The sequence below is a fragment of the Podarcis melisellensis genome (genome assembly GCF_964234715.1).
Source record: "Podarcis melisellensis genome assembly, chromosome: 3".
NCBI lineage: Eukaryota > Metazoa > Chordata > Lepidosauria > Squamata > Lacertidae > Podarcis > Podarcis melisellensis.
The window spans coordinates 48,920,054-48,936,604 of record NC_138530.1 but is presented as its reverse complement, the minus strand read 5'-3'; positions in this window follow the sequence as shown (position 1 = coordinate 48,936,604).

Genomic DNA, 16,551 nt, shown 5'->3' with positions numbered 1-16,551 from the left:
TGCTCATCAGAGTCACTAAACAGTTCAGAACATAGATGATGAGGAACTGCTTTGAGCTTCCAGGGTGCTAATGTTGCTTTAGGAATACTGGGGGTGAAGAAATAGAGCAGCCTAATACAAAGTCACATCTATTTCAAGAAGCAGGAAGATCACAAATGTTTGCTGTGCATTTGGTGATTCTGTTGTTTTATATTGTTTTGACTGATTTTACTTTTAATGTATCTTTGTATTCATTCTCTATGTGTTGTTACGGTTTGTATTTTGATGTTTGTTAGTAATTGGTTTAAAAGACTGGATGCCAAGATTCAGGTTTGTGGCAAGTGCACTCCTGGTGAGAGAGCCGCAGCAGAGCCTTAAAATCACAAAACATGCAGCTAAGTAAATATAAGTAAATATGGAAATATAGGCTGTTAAACATTTTAAATATCCCCTTCTAAGTTTCTTCCCAAAGTTCACATTTCTTCCTATAGCACTGAAAGAAACCACATGTTTGGTATGATAAAAATGGTTTACTTACAAGTTCTTTAAAAGTCAAATTAATGTGCTTTTCAATACAGCAGCAAGACAGGCAGTAACACTTGCTTTCAAAAAGTCGTAAAATGTTTCTAAATTATTTGTATAGAAACACAAAGATTGCTGGCTAAAGCATGTGGTCTAAGAATGGAGCATCTAGCACAGACATACTTTCTGATCAGATTCACATGGTGGAAGAGAATGAACAATGGTATCCTATCCTCCCAAGGTGAAGGGGCGTGACCTAGTTAGGTCTGGCAGGACTTCTTACTCTGTGGTCTTAACCCCTTCATGCATTAACTAGAGCTAACATGCTGGTTATATGAGGCTGGTATTTATCCCACAGTTGCTGTTGCAGTAGCTGGAAAACTGAAACTAGTGTGATAAATACACAATAATAATACAAGAAGGTGCAAAGTGCAGCAAAGGCAGCTTGTAATTGTGTCAATGAAAGCAGCAGAATTCAGTTAAGTGGTGAAGATTTTTTGTCCCATTCTTCTGTGGGTGCATTTACATAAAATGTGGCGCTGGGGGAAGTGGGATAGGTCTTTGATTACCTCTGGGAGATGCAAATCTGCCCCAAGACATGGTCTCCACATTTATTTTCATTGCCAGAACTCAACCACAAAACCTGTGGAGTGAGAATACACGGAAATATCCCTGAGCAGAGCCTATTCCATTCCCTGCTAAGTAATAACGGAATGTTTCTACTCAGATAAGATGGAAGTTTTCTAGAGTGGGTAGTAGAGTGGGGGGGGGGTTTCCCCAAAAGGACATATTTTTCTTGGAGTTGAAGAGTGGGTTGCTCGTTAACAGAAGCTACAGGAGTCAGCAGCAACATCTTTGTGAAAGAAGAATACCAAAAAAAAAAAACAAAACAAGGGGTGTTTGCCAAAGTCTGAGAGAGAGTTTGGCCTTTCCTCCTGTATTCTGGTAGGAGAAGGGACTGAACACCAGCAGCAGCAGCTGCTGAGGGGCCGCAGACCAGACTGTTGTACTGAGACCTTGGCTTAATAACTTGGCAAGTGAATCCAGGAAAACATGAGAAGGAAAGTGCAAGGAAAGGAATCAGGGACAAGGAGGGTGCTATGTTCCTCCATTGGAGTCTGACACAAACTGTCATCTACTGACGGTACAGATGCCTTATTCTCTTCCCCTGATACACATGCACACACAGGGTGGATTTGCGGTGTGTGTGTGTGTGTGTGCTTCTCCTCCAGCTGCTGGGGATTCCACAGAGCAGAGTATTGTAGGCCAGGAGAGAGAGTGGTGTTGGCTGAGGAAAAGTGGCTTATTTTCCCTCAATCTGTCTCTGTCTGTCTGCCTGCCTGTCTGTCTGTCTGTCTCTCTCTCTCTCTCTCTCTCTCTCTCTCTCTCTCTCACACACACACACACACACACACACACACACACACACAGTTCCTCCAGGTAGCAATGGGGCAGAAATTTGACTCAGCTGCCATTGAATGATGAAATTTGACTCAGCTGCCATTGAATGATGAACTTCCCTAATTCACACCTTCTAAAACAATATGCGAACCAAAACACAGGCATCCTTTGAATTTTGCACTTCTCTGAAATTTGCAATGTAGTTCTGCAAACAATGAATGTGTACCAAAATGTATACGCCAATGTTATGTGTGCATGTGAATGTCTGTATTTGTGAAAAATAACACAAAAAATGCCCTGCATTAAGAGAAACGGCTTTGAAAAATGTATATGTTACACAAAATATATACTAACGCTTTTGCAGATTTGTTTTTTGTGCATTACATATCAGGCAAGGAGAGTGCAAGGAAATAGGTGGTTTTGAGAGAGAGGAAAATGCTTCCATAGAAGGTGAGAGAAAAAGGGGGAGAACAGTCAGGAAGGGAGAGGAGACTCAGTTCGCCAGGAAAAGAGAACCTTAGTTAACCGTAATTAAATTAATAAGCAACTCTCATGTAAGTCTGCACAGGACTGCAACTTCAATATTTCAATGTTGATTTGGAATGGAAATGGTTGAACAGCTTTTAAAAAAATAAGTAAAATGCTAGGACCTCACAAATTTTTAAAAAATTAAAAATACTTTTTTAATAGAACCACAACTACACATTACTTCAGTGTGGGAGAATCTGGGAAATTAACTCAAACTACACCCCACACAGGGTCAACAGGGAACTGCCAGCTACATTAGGTTCTGAGGCTGATGAATTTTCCCCAGACTTCTTGTTCATTTTTATTTCTGTCAAGCTGACAAAAGAAGGGGGCAAGAGCTACCAAGGGATGAAATAAAATGGCAGGGAAGGTGACACAAGGCAGAAGAAAGTGAGCAAAAGGAGAAGGAAGGTGAGCAGGAGACAAAAAAAGACAACACCAATAGGGGAAAGGAAGCAAAGGAAGGTGAGGGGAAGAAAAGAAAGAAAAGGAATATGTACGAATGTAAATGTTGTTTGAGGGGTCAAGAGGGTGGGATCCTGCGCCCAAGGGCCTCCAGAAACCTGGAGCCAGCTAGAAAGTAAACAAACAAACCCACTTACTTGACTCAGAGGCTGTGGCCTCTGAACCATTTTATTTTTTCTATATTAGAAGTAGTTCTTTTAAAAAGACATATTCTGTTGAATATATTCCAATTAATAGACTGATTTCATTGTAAAAAAATAATCTTTCTTGAAATGAACACCAAGGCATATCTAATTTGTTACATACTCCAGCAAACTGCTGACACTTCACTCTGTTTCTGTATATAATCTTTTCTCTGTTCCTGAAGATGATACCATTATGTTGCTATTAAATTTCAAAAATAGTTCCTCCTATCATGAAATTCTGTCATTCCCACTGTTTCTTGGCAGAAAGAAATGGTTTCTACTGGCACTCCAGCTACTAAACAGGTTTTCTTGGAAGTCTTCTTGTCTGGTTGTCACATGTGGGCATGCACACGATAAAGCTTAACAGCATTCCCTTAAAAATATAAATTCCACATTCAGAAGTATCACATGATACATCCTTCATTGGATTGTGTCACTTCAGAATGCAGTTGTGGGGCTGAATGCTTGACTTGAATACTTGAACCACACACAGAAAGCTAGTACATCAGGCAGAAAATCAGACTTGACTATTTCTGCCTAACAATCCAGCTATTCAAAGTCAGTTATACAATCCCCATCTGCATTCTGACATGCTAAGAAGCTTTTCTTCATCATCTTTGGTGATCACTCGTAGCAGAGTAAGATTGTCTTCCATAAACACAGTTTTAACAATGAGTCCGTAAGTGACTGTGGAGGCCAATTCTGGACCTACACATTCTTCCACAGTGGGGACATTGGTTTCCAGGCAGGAGTTGATCATGGTGTGGATTTGCCAAGCGTGCCTTCCTGCTAGCACGCTTCTCCCTTGCGTCCTGAATATGAGTGTCTTCAAAGCCCAGGACACCTTTGGTAAAGGCTGTTCTCCAACTGGAGCGCTCGCAGGCCAGTGTTTCCCAGTTGTCAGTTTTTATACTACTTTTTTTAGATTTGTCTTGAGACAGTCTTTAAACCTCATTTGTTGACCACCAGCATTACGCTTTCCATTTTTAAGTTTGGAATAGAGCAGTTGCTTTGGAAGACGATCATCAGGCATCCGCACAACATGACCAGTCCAACGAAGCTGATGTTGAAGAATCATTGCTTGGTACCATCATGTGATGTTACTGATGAGAAATGTGGTTCTGAGAAATGCAATTAATTGTGATGCGACCTCCAGTGGCGGAGCATATGTCCAAGGCTGGTGCATGGGACATGCCCCCAATGAGGGCGGGGCGCAAAGGGTGCCCTCCCATGCGCCACAGTTCAGGGTAGGAGAGGGGCGGGGAAGCTGCTGTTCACTCCCCCCCCCCTGCTCTCTGCTACTGGGTCAGACATGACCTGGCGACGGAGCTACTACAGCTGGGCGCAAGGCACCTACGCCAAGGAAGGTGGGCAGCAGTATTGCCTCTGACCCTCATGCTCTCTGCCACCAGGTCAAACCTGACCCGGCAATCAGTGGCGTAGCGTGGGTTGTCAGCACCCGGGGCAAGGCAAGTAATTTGCGCCCCCTAACCTGTGGATTTGCGCCCCCTAACCCATGGATTTGCGCCCCCTAACCCGTGGATTTGCACCCCCTAACCCTACCCCCCAGATGTTGCGCCCGGTGCGGCCGGGCCCCCCTGCACCCCCACGCTACGCCACTGCCGGCAATGGAGCTGCTGCAGCCAGATGCACCTTGCCATGGCTGAGGAGGGCTGCTCTCTACTGCCAGGTCAGAAGAGCTGCTGCTGCCAGTCGTGCTGCAGCCAAGGAAGGTGGGCAGCAGCACTGCCGCCCACACGCCTGCTCTTCTCTCCTGGTTCAGGGCAGAGCTGCACCAGGCACAAGCACTACAGCCAAGACACAGTACCTTCTGATGCAGGAGACCGCCACATTTTTAAAACACATATTTTTGCCATTTTGTTACCCCGTCTCCCCATGGCACTCCCCCCTTCCTACGCCACTGGCAACCTCTGCTCCCAATGAAGGCAACACTGGGTGATTTACACCACTTTGCTGGAACTGAGAAAAGGGCTGTAACCTTTGCCACCATCACCCGGGAGTAAGTCCCATTGCAGTCAATGGGGTTTACTTTTAATTACATGCACTTAGGATTGCGGGTGGCACTGTGGTCTAAACCACAGAGCCTAGGGCTTGCCGATCAGAAGGTCGGCGGTTCAAATCCCTGTGACGGGGTGAGCTCCCGTTGCTCAGTCCCTGCTCCTGCCAACCTAGCAGTTGGAAAGCACAGCAGTGCAAGTAGAAAAATAGGTACCGCTCCAGCAGGAAGGTAAACGGCATTTCTGTGTGCTGCTCTGGTTTGCCAGAAGCAGCTTAGTCATGCTGGCCACATGCTGGCTGTACGCCGGCTCCCTCGGCCAGTAAAGCAAGATGAGCGCCGCAACCCCAGAGTCGGTCACGACTGGACCTAACAGTCAGAGGTCCCTTTATCTTTAGGATTGCACCACCTTGAGTTTGCCATCCCTCTTGACTGATGCTGCCTTCTAAGGTTGAAATTTGGGATATTCAGTATGAAATAAGATTCTGAGATTCTAAATTGCCTCAGCTGTAACCTGGTGCTCAGAAGTGAAGTGATGGAACACATGGCAAAGAAACTGAATTCTATATTTTTAAATTAATAGGGCAAGTCTGGTGTTAGGTCATAAGCTGTGCATGAAATGCCATTTGTGTGGGTGGCAGAGCTGGTTAAGGAATTAAGCACTTCAGAATGAATCCTGTAACATTACAGTTGTTGCCCTTGAAGGAGGAAAATTACAGTCCCTTCCAGGCTGTTGCCATTTTGCGGGTGAGAGTCAATCATGCACTGGCCAATTAGGGTTGCGTGATGAAAGTGAGTTTGGCACTCTTGCAATCTTGCGCAACACACCTGCACTCCCTGCCAAAAATAAAATAAAATTAAAAAACAGCCTTTTGCCATCAGGAAAATGCACTAGAAAGTGTGGGAGAACCATAACTTGACAAGTAATTCCTGCACAATTGAATTGGAAGGAGTGTTCAATAACCAGTGGAAACAAATCAGGATGAATGTTCAGTTTGTCTAGAAGAGCCCTACATGAACTGGGTTTCTGCTTCACACTTCCATAGACCAATAAACCTTGCCCACTTACGTTTTTTCCTCATTTTGAAAAGATGTGCATTTTGTCCTCTGGATACATTGGACTTTCACCAATAGATTTGGCACAAACCCCAGCTAGAGACTCAGAAACCTAGACCGCAGTAACAGTGCTGTGTAAGACAATTCCCACCCCCCACTTGCAATATAATGGGGGACAATTTCAATGCCAAGAGTACATATACTGGAGTAAGGTAAGGTTTTATTCTGAAGCATGGTGCAGTGACAAAACCATGGCAATGTGACATCAGGTGATTGACACATGGGCAGTCCCACCAACCTTGAACTGTGAAGCATAGGGGAGATTGTTATCTGCTCCCCCAGGCAGGTCAGTTTCCCCCCAGCCCTCATCTACACATACCCTTGGCCAATTTTCTCATCTGTTTCTTCCACCATTTTCCTGTGCGACATTTTCTTCTGAAGAAGTGGATGAAAGAGCTGGAGAATGCCATCCTCAAAATGGTCATGTAGAAAGAAGCAGCATAAATGGGAAAAGAGGGGGACTGTGTGACCACTTTATGAGTGGAATTCAACTGCACACTGACAAATTCAGGTTGTGTAGTTAAAGTGGGTTTGGAACTCTTGCACAACAAACCTTTCATTCCTCACCACCACACCATCAAAGCCATTGACTTTTTGCAAATTATTGGGCAAATGCACTGGAAAGCGTGGGATAACAACTGTTTGACATGTCATATTGCCACCCCATAAAGCAATGCTCTTTGTGAATGCTCAATAAACAACAGAGGTCATATAGCCTCCCCACAAACTTTTTGCAAACAAATCAGGACGAATGAGCAATAAACAGGTTGTCTGGAAATGACCTACAAAGAGAACCAACTTCATCATTAGTATTTCAAAGGTTCTATTTATCCACCACAGTGGGTGGTAAAAAAATACTGTTCAAATTCAAGACAAATTCATTCTGCAAAATCCTTGAGCAGCTCTCTTTTACATATAATAGAACTCAGATGAAATGCCTGCCTTATTCTTCCCAAGCATGTGAATCAGTCAAAACTATTTGCTCCTGATTTGTACAGCGTTCCTGGTAATGTGATTGTTAGCTTCTTCCCTTTTCTTAAAACAACTGAGCCAACTTGGTTGTAGAAAAACACTAAAGAAAACCATTATTATTATTATTTAAAACTTGATTGTTGTTGTTGTTTAGTCATTTAGTCATGTCCGACTCTTCGTGACCCCATGGACCAGAGCACACCAGGCACTCCTGTCTTCCACTGCCTCCCGCAGTTTGGTCAAACTCATGCTGGTAGCTTCAAGAACACTGTCCAACCATCTCGTCCTCTGTCGTCCCCTTTCTCCTTTTTGCCCTCAATCTTTCCAAGCATCAGGGTCTTTTCCAGGGAGTCTTCTCTTCTCATGAGGTGGCCAAAGGATTGGAGCCTCAGCTTCAGGATCTGTCCTTCCAGTGAGCACTCAGAGCTGATTTCCTTAAGAATGGATAGGTTTGATCTTCTTGCAGTCATGGGACTCTCTTGAGTCTCCTCCAGCACCATAATTCAAAAGCATCAATTCTTCGGTGATCAGCCTTCTTTATGGTCCAGTTCTCACTTCCATACTATTCTCAATAAATTAGTGAAGAGTTATCAAAAAGTTGCTTTTTAATGGATGCACTGTTTCATCATTGATAAATCATGTATAAACTAGTGGTCCTGAACCTCTGGCCTACCTGACAGGAAGTCAGTATGTTGAGTCCCTGGTCCAGGGTCAATCCACATGTCCAAAGTACAGTCCCACAGAGATCCTGGAGCATCCAAGTTAAGGTCTATCAACGGGGGCAGTTGAACAGACACAGCCCCTCAGCTCTGCTTCCCTTTTATACTTTGCATGCTGCATCTGGGCTTGATGAGGCATGTGACCCTCACCTGTCCCAAGCCTAGTTCAGCTGAGGAATCACACACCTCCTCCCAGAGCTAGCTAGCACCACCTGGCCAGCTAGGGAACTGGGCTCTGAAAAGGTGAAAAATGGCTATGTCATGTATAATGAGATAAGAATCCAAGGTCTTTGTTCAGACCAGGTTTCTCCATGGTTTTAAGTTTGGTGATAAGTTGCAATTCAGCAGCTTCTCTTTCCAGTCTATAGACTTAAAACCATGGAGAAACCTGGTCTGAACAAAGACCTTGGTTTTCACCTTTTCACCCCTTGCTTTTTCCTGTAAGACCTATTGCAGTTGTTAAGAGTCGTCAACAGGCTCATCACAGCTATCTGCCAATCACCCATTCCCACCACCCTTCTGAGTAATACCCCTCCCCACCTTCTCACTATATAGAAGGGTCTGGAAACTTCTGTTTCAGTGTATCTGAAGAAGTGTGCATGCACACGAAAGCTCATACCAAGAACTGACTTAGTTGGTCTTTAAGGTGCTACTGGAAGGAATTTTTTTTGTTTTGACTATGGCAGACCAACACGGCTACCTATCTGTAACTCAAATTGATCCAATTTGTGCTGATTTGTGCCCTGTCCTCGTTGGGTTGAAGCAGCTACAAATCACTACAGAGTAGATTGGGTTGTCTTGAGTTCACTGGTAGTGATTGGTGCTGATCTGTAGCTCAAGCAGTCTCTCAGAAAGCTGGTCTCCAAACTGTTGCAATTAGTAACCGCAAGAGCAGAGTGAGGACAGGCAGGAGGTCTGGAATGATCACACCCCATTCACAGTGCTTGCAGGGAGGAGCTGGACTTTGCTTACTTGGAGTTGCAGGGCTAGCCTAGAACACTGCCACCCCACCCAACATTCTCTGGGTTTCATTTCTTAGATATTCTAGCTGATGGGCACAATCATTTTCCTGAAGCTCCGTCCCTTTTAAATTTCTGTACTAATGATACATAAAACATTCCTTTTTACAATATAGCATGCTCAGCATTGCTTGCAGGACATTCCCATGGGCATCTGGCTGGTCAATGTGAGTAGAGGATGCTGAACACATTTGGGTCTTTGTCTAAACTCTGTGGGCCCTTCTTATGTTCACATGGCATATTCTATGTTCTACATTGATGGTGCGCTTTAACTTATAGTTTCTAATAGGACACACCCTCTTGCTTGGTGCTGAAGAGTGAATACTGAGCAAAACAAGTGCTGGCTATGAGAAAAATAATCAGTGAGCAAAACCAGCGGAGGATTCAGTGTCAATTCGCTAGGAAGCTTTTCAGATTTCTGCCTCCTTCCAAGCAAGCCCTCAAATTGAAGTGATACTGGAGGTGGGACAGATTGGGGGAAGCTAAGACAACTTCCCCATTGAGGGCTACCCAGTGGTTTAATGGAAAATAGTAGGAAATATTGTTTAAGAAGCAATAGAAAGATGGGAGGAAGCACTTTGAGAGCTCTGGCTATCAATAACAGGCATTCTTGGGTTACACTTTGAAGTTTTGGTCTCAGAAATTTGTAAGTGCCCCCCCCCCCTTCCAATCCATACAATGGAGGATTACTTTTGAAAAGGAATGTGTATCTTTTCATACATATGCACGTGGGTGTTATGCTTCAGAAATCTTAAATCTCCCAGTCCATTCCACCTCTCAAATGCATTCTGTGCAGATTCCATTATAACTTTACAAGGTGCTTACAACTATTCTGGGTGCCATATAACCAGTGAATAACAAAAGCTGACCTTTCCACTTCCCACTATCATAGCAACTTCCTTTATGAATCTACTAATAAGTCCTGCCTCTCGAAAGTGATCGGGCTTGAATGTCTTGTGGAATAACATTTGGAAAAGGAGGTTTTCCTCCAATTCAATTCATGACTTTTAGTAATGTGGAACAACACGTTTTGGTGCATACTACATTAGACCTTTTGCTTTTTATGATATTCTTAAGCAAAATATGAAACAGCTGTCGTCTAATGCCAGCTGGCAAGTGTGCAAGCCGTGTTAATGGAAGAAGGGGGCTCTTTTTCCTCACACGAACCAGACAATTATGGAAACTGTGAGGCTACGGGAAAGCATTAGCAGGTGACATAAAACATTTATTTGATTTACTTGGTTCCTTGTGGTGCAGCTCCAAAGTCATTCTGTCCAGTTCCAGTTATAGCATTTTTAAACTACAAAGGTTTGAGAACCACAATGGCAATTAATGATATAAAGAGCTGGTATTCACCACTCTTCCTACGGGAATATTTCTGGCAAACACTTAATAGATTTCAACACTTGTTACTCTGACCTTTGGAACAGCAGCACAAAGTCAGTAGGTCCATTCCTTTATCCTTCTCCCCACCCTTTTGTAATTAGGATGTCTTACTTCTTCATTTTTATCCTTACTTGTCGTAAAGTGACATCCTTGCTTTGTTTAGGGCCGATATAACACCCAAAAGGCACGTTCAGGCTTTCTTGTAAAACTACACAGAGCCAGAATTAGGTGACCAGGCTCTGGGATAAAGGACAACTGAGCCTTCATAATTCAAGGAAGAAACTTGGCAGAAGGGGGGGAAAAAGAGAGATTCTAGTGCACTGGCTGAGAGCTGGCTAGCTGCAGACCAAATCAGATCAGCAGATGTCTTCTCCAGTTGAAATTGCCATCAGCAAATGCAGAAGCACATTCACCAACATAAACATAACCACATAAGGCATGTACATATTCATGTTCATACATCGCAGTCATATGAACATATATGCACATGTTCACATTAATATGTGTGCACGTATGTCAGCACATTCACACACACCTGTACATTCACTCACATATGCAGGATGCCATGAAGCGGTAGATACAGTCACACACATTAAAACATGCAGACAATTGTATCCACATGAACATACATAGCAGAGTGCACTTGCACACATACACAGAGAGAGCGGGGGGAGGGGGGAGAAGCTAAAAGCCCAAAGAGAATAAAGATGTGTATGATTTGGGCACAGTGTATGTGTATGTGTATGTGTATGTGTATGTGTATGTGTATGTGTATGTGTATGTGTTGAGATTCCTGCATTAAGGGGGTTGGACTAGATGACTGAGGGTCATCTACTATTATGAGATTCTATGACTTCATACACACTTTGTCTAACTCTGCAAATAATGTATTAAACAGTCTATTCAAATGTCTAGTCTGTTCTGTTCTCAACTGAACAACTTATGGCCTCTGGGAGCCTTTTATGGATCTCATCCTGAAAAATCTGGATCTCATCCTGAAAAATCTCAACTTTCATCATTACACACACACACACACACACACACACACACACACACATATATATATATATATATTTGCTTTCGTAGATTTTCACGGGTACAGGAATGCAGGTTTTGGTGTCCTCGGGTGTCTTCCCGTGTAAAAGTTGGGGTGTCTAGGCGACGTTTCGACGAGGTCTCACTCGTCATCTTCAGGCTGGTGCTTTCGGCTTCTTGTTACTGGAACAGAGCAGGATCTCAGTGTTTGAGTTCCTATAAATACTGTTGAGGGGGTGTGGTGTATAGAACATTGGAGGCTATACACCACACCCCCTCAACAGTATTTATAGGAACTCAAACACTGAGATCCTGCTCTGTTCCAGTAACAAGAAGCCGAAAGCACCAGCCTGAAGATGACGAGTGAGACCTCGTCGAAACGTCGCCTAGACACCCCAACTTTTACACGGGAAGACACCCGAGGACACCAAAACCTGCATATATATATATATATATAGTATCCCTGACTGTTAGGTCCAGTCGTGGACAACTCTGGGGTTGCACACTCATCTATTATTTTGCAATCACTCGTAGCAGAGAAAGATTGTCTTCCATGAACACAGTCTTAACAATGAGTCCATAAGTGACTGTGGAGGCATATATATATATATGCGCACGCCCTTGTGGTTTTAAATGTAAGCTTGAAAATATCTGTGATGATGAATAAAAAATGTAAAGGATTGGAAATAAAGAAGCAAGTACAGTGGTGCCTCTGGTGATGTACTAAATTCGTTCCAAAGGTCCGTTCTTAACCTGAAACTGTTCTTAACCTGAAGCACCACTTTAGCTAATGGGGCCTCCCGCTGCTTCCGCACCGCCGGAGCACGATTTCTGTTCTCATCCTGAAGCAAAATTCTTTTTTTTTTTAAATTCTTTTTATTAATTATTCCATGAAGAAAAACAAAGATTAACACACAAGTAAAAGAAAAGATACACAAAGAAGAAAATGGAAAAAAAAGCATACAAAAAAGATAAATAAAAGATACACAAAATTATTGTTTTCATAACTCTCCTGTATCATAGCTATTTCTTTCAGGACTTCCTTCAGCTTGACCGCAAATCATTCGAAGCAATAAATAAAATTACACGTTTCATCGTTTATATTGTCATTGTATCTAATTTTGTTCTCTATTTTCCTTGCACAATAACCCATGATCTATCACAGTACATCTTTGAATCCCTTTAGCGTTATTTGTCCTTCACTAATACATTCCAGATAGTCTACGTACTTTCCCCAATCCTTAATGAACACTTGGTCTTTTAAATATCTAATTTTCCCCGTTAGTTTATCGAGCTCTGCATATTCCGATAATTTAGATCTCCACTCCTCCACTGTTGGGGTTTCCTGCTGTTTCCACCTCTGAGCTATTACAACCCTTGCTGCCGCAAGCGCATAGTATACCAATCTACAATCTTCCTTTTTTATCTCTTGTCGTAGTATCCCTAATAGGAAGATTTCCGGTTTCTTTATGAACGTGTACTTTAGTATCTTTTTTAATTCCGTATATACCTTCTCCCAAAACTGTTTTACCCTTCCACACTCCCACCACATATGGTAGAAGGAGCCCTCTGCATCTTTACACCTCCAACACTTGTTGTCCACCTTGTACATTTTTGAAAGTTTCATGGGTGTCAAGTGCCACCTATAAAACATCTTCATGACGTTTTCCTTTATCACAGTACACGCCGTAAAGTTCAACCCATCCCTCCACAGTTTTTCCCAGTCCTCAAATTGTATACTATGACCTATATCCTTTGCCCAGCGGATCATCACTGATTTAACTTCCTCGTCACCTAGGTTCCAATCTAACAGCATCCTATACATTTTAGATATATTTTTCACTTTATTATTTATTATCTCCGTCTGGAATTTAGAATCTTTGTCTGCATAGCCTCTTTCTTTAATATCTTTGCTAAGCATCTGGTTCACCTGTTGATGAAGCCAATCATAAACATATTCTTTTATCTGCTCGTAAGGTTTGGTTCTCCATTTCCCATCTACCTTCGTTACTAACTGATTGTATGTTGCCCAGTTGCTTCTCATATTAGTAGTTTTTATGCTTGTTATTTCGAGAGGTGACAGCCAGTGTGGTGTTTTCGGTTCCAGCAGGTTTTTGTATCTTTCCCACACTTCAATTAACGGCCCTCTAAAGATATGGTTGCCAAACCCCTTATGTGCTTTCATTTTATTCTTCCACAAGTAAGCATGCCAGCCAAAGCAGTTGTCGAAGCCCTCCAAATCGAGTAGCTCCGTGTTTTCCAGTTTGACCCAGTCTTTTAACCAACTTAGGCATGATGCCTCATAGTACAGTTTCAGATCTGGCAGGGCAAAGCCCCCCCTTTCCTTTACGTCTGTTAATAATTTAAATTGAATTCTGGGTTTTCTGCCATCCTGAAGCAAAATTCTTAACCCGAGGTACTATTTCTGGGTTAGCAGAGTCTGTAACCCGAAGCATATGTAACCTGAAGCGTATGTAACCCGAGGTACCACTGTACTGTATAAAGAAATCTATACCCATGGTTTACCTCCCCTTCTCAAGAGTGCTAAATCCAGAGAGAGAGAGAGAGAGAGAGAGAGAGAGAGAGAGAGATTTGTCATGATACAGAGTTAAGTTCTTCACATTATAATGTGACAGTTTAATAGTAACAAAGTTGCAGAACAACAAGTTCAGCTTGTCCACAGACAGTGTTTGACACTGGCTTGTAGAAATTGTGGCTGGGATTCCCCTAACATTGTGCCAGTGGCGTAGCGTGGGTTGTCAGCACCCGGGGCAAGGCAAGTAATTTGCACCCCCTAACCCATGGATTTGCGCCCCCTAACCCTAACCCCCAGATGTTGCGCCCGGTGTGGCTGGCCCCCCTGCACCCCCAATGCTACGCCACTGCATTGTGCAATGGGCTTTCCCCCTCTCCTCCCCCTGAGCCACCCACCCCCACTACCTTTCCCCATTCTAGGCATGCATGCAAATATATCTGTACCAGGGCAATGGCACCTTTCTTTAAAAATAATAATAATCCCTGGCACTGCACAAGAGCAAATATTACCAACCCTTATTTATCATGTTTCACAATAGGTGAAACGGAAGTTTGTACTTGGGTGTGTCTGCATGGGTGGTGATATCCATTTCCATTTGTTGCTTTACAAAATAAAAATAATACTGTGATCTTGCACAAGGGCAATAAAGAGTCCTGCATTTTATTTTGGTGTTGGAGTTACTATAACCAAAATGGCTGGGCTATGGAGGGGAGGAGCAAACCCAAGTAATCATGTGGCCATAGAAATCAGCCGCTAAAATGTCACACACAACGAATTGTTCACTCCTGAAATGTGCTGGTATTTACAGTGGTACCTCAGGTTAAATACGCTTCAGGTTACCGCCTCTGCTAACCCAGAAATACTACTTCAGGTTAAGAACTTTGCTTCAGGATGAGAACAGAAATTGTGCTCTGGCGGCGTGGCAGCAGCAGGAGACCCCATTAGCTAAAGTGGTGCTTCAGGTTAAGAACAGTTTCAGGTTAAGTGCAGACCTCCAGAACGAATTAAGTACTTAACCCAAGGTACCACTGTAATGGGTTTTTTTTATACTTACGTTTCCTACCAAAAGGGGGAATCTGAATTGAGGGGGAATCCAGATTAAATGTAAAACAAAATAAAAATGGTGTGGCATTTGAGAACAGTGTTATGTGAACACTGTGAAACATCTCAGCACCAATTCCACAATAAACTCCCCTCTGAAAGCTCCCTAAAACAACCAGTAGGCCAGATAGTTGGAGATGAGATCTGGGGACACTCCCATAGGTAGGAAAACAAGACTCTCAAAAAAGGAATATTCCTAGGAGTTCCTGATTACCAAGAGAACTGAGAGCAAGAAAACTGAGATTTCCAAATTATTTTCTATGAACAGATTAAAGTTTTATACAGTCCCCACTCCCCGGTTCTTATAATGAACACAAAGATGCAGCAAAGTAATTCTTTCAACTGTGAATAGGTTGGCCATTTTTCAATGGCAGGGTTTCTGGGCCTTTAACCACAACACAACAGGTAGAATTCAATAGGTATGGCTCTATGTTGGGCAGGGAGGATCTTCTAAATATATGCTTTTTGTGTAGCTAGCAAAAGCGTGCAGCCCTGCAAAAACGGGGGCCACTTAATAATCTACTTATGTTTACAATTTGATGTCACAACCCCACCCCACCCCAGCCACAAAAAGCTACCATATACCCCAATTAGCTGGCTCATGCATTAAAACATATATATATATATATATATGCAGGTTTTGGTGTCCTCGGGTGTCTTCCCGTGTAAAAGTTGGGGTGTGTAGGCGACGTTTCGACGAGGTCTCACTCGTCATCTTCAGGCTGGTGCTTTCGGCTTCTTGTTACTGGAAAGCACCAGCTTGTTACCGAAAGCACCAGCCTGTTACCGAAAGCACCAGCCTGAAGATGACGAGTGAGACCTCGTCGAAACGTCGCCTAGACACCCCAACTTTTACACGGGAAGACACCCGAGGACACCAAAACCTGCATTCCTGTACCCGTGAAAATCTACGAAAGCATATATATATATATATATATATATATATATATATATATATATAACCAAAAATTGGCTCATTCATATTCTCTCTTTCTCTCTCTCTCTCTCACCTGGGATGGGACACTCCAATGCCAAGTTTTGAGTCTGGAGGAAAGAAAGAAGGAAAGAAGGAAAGAAGGAAAGAAGGAAAGAAGGAAAGAAAGAAGGATGGAAAGAAAGAAGGATGGAAAGAAAGAAAGAAAGAAAGAAAGAAAGAAAGAAAGAAAGAAAGAAAGAAAGAAAGAAAGAAAGAAAGAAAGAAAGAAAGAAAGAAAGAAAGAAAGAAAGAAAGATGCAGCCAAGCTTGCGACCCCTTGAATACGAGAAGACAGGGTGGTTGTTATAATGGAAAGGTTGGCATGCCTTCAACAACTGCATGACTGCCCAAAAGTTGGTGTGGCTGTGCGTTGAACGAATGCCTGCCAATTTGCGCTCTTTTCAAATAAGGTAAACTCATGGTAAATCGTTTGACTGGGGTCCGTTTTATATTCTTAAAACACCACACACACACACACACACACACACACACACACCCCAACACCCTCCACTTGCATAAAAATTCAGAACAAATAATATAAAAAATGTTTCGTTTTTTCAGATATATTTTTTTAAGCAGAAGTGTGGGGGGGAG